Source organism: Pteropus vampyrus, unplaced genomic scaffold (genome assembly GCF_000151845.1).
Source record: "Pteropus vampyrus isolate Shadow unplaced genomic scaffold, Pvam_2.0 Scaffold548, whole genome shotgun sequence".
NCBI lineage: Eukaryota > Metazoa > Chordata > Mammalia > Chiroptera > Pteropodidae > Pteropus > Pteropus vampyrus.
In genome coordinates, this window is record NW_011889329.1 from 1,667,877 (window position 1) to 1,669,284 (window position 1,408).

Sequence of the window (1,408 nt, forward strand, 5' to 3'; positions counted from 1 at the left end):
ATAAATATTTTTTTCAACTAAGCCATTTCCAAGTTTCTGATTATTACCTTAGGATAAGGTTTTAGACAGTGAATTACTGGGCCAAAGAGTATGAATTTGAAAAGACACTTTAAGGATCTTACTAAATTACTTTCAGGAATGGTTGCATCAATTCATTCTCTTATCTGCAAGATGTAAGGGTGTCTGTCCATTTTAATGACTTCATACATTGATTAGATATACAATAAAGCATTGAAGCATTTACTATTTCCAATCCATTCTTATTATAAATAAAGCTGCCATGAACATCTCTGCAGCATGGCTATGGAGGCCCCAAACCTGGATTGAATTCCAGGTTCACCTACAGGTTATGTGTGACCTTGCACATTTGAGCCTCAATTTTTTCATCTGTAAAATGTAGAAAGAACAGGTGCCTCAAAACATTGCGATATTAATTGACTAATCATTAATTCAATCAAAATGTCACATGTCATTGCCTTTACTTTGCATTTTGACTTTTCTTCAGTTTCCCCCATTTAGCAAAATGATTTGATCTATATCCTGTTGTGATTATATGATCTCTAATCTTTTTTCAGCTCTGAGTTTTTGTGAATTAAAATGAAGAATGTTGCAGCAATCACAGACAAAATTAGCTTACTAATATTTTCTTATTCTGTTTTGGCTATCAGAATATGTTTAAGAATATTTCTTCTACAGCCATGCTACCCTGAACATGCCCAATCTCCTCTGATCTTGGAAGCTAAGCAGGGTGGGGCCTAGTTAGTTCTTGGATGGGAGACCACCTAGGAAGACCGAGTGCTGTAGGTGTTAAAAAAAAAAAAGAAAGATTTCTTAAAAGGCAGAGTGTAGGTTAAGTAAGTGGATTAATTTACTGTATCATGTGAAATCATTTCGTTTTCATTTATCTGCACTCCCAGTTAACGAATGAAAAGTAATCAATGTAGAAACTTCAAATATAATAAAGGTAAGTTGTCATTTACTAAAATTCTGATGTGTTTGTAAAACTTCATCTATCTTACTTGTCTCCTTTAGCTACTTTCCACAAAATTGATTTAAATATAATGTGCAGAAAGCCAGTACTTTGACTATGTATGCTAAATAAGCATTACCCAGTGAATGCCCAAGCAGAATGCAACAAAAGCCTAGGAAGTGGGGAGTTGTCTCTTAACTAGATGGTCTTGGGAGCTGCCGGAAGCACAGACCTGCTTCCACTACCGAGGTTAATCCCTCTTCTTGGTCTTCTGTTAGAGGGCACTTCCTGAGGCTTTTTCTTTTGTCTTTGAACTCAAGGAAGCCTGCTGCTTGTTTATCCCAGTGTGTCCTAGACCCTGCTGTGCATCCACATCACCTGAGGTGAGTGTGTGTGTGTGTTTGTGTGTGTGTGTGTGTGTGTGTGTGTGTGTGTGTG

The 1,408-nt window shown here is 36.9% G+C and overlaps 1 pseudogene; it reads left to right on the forward strand.

The window, feature by feature from the left end:
• Window positions 1–688: 688 nt before the first annotated feature.
• LOC111733311 lies at window positions 689–807 on the forward strand (annotated as a pseudogene).
• The last annotated feature ends 601 nt before the right edge of the window (window positions 808–1,408 follow it).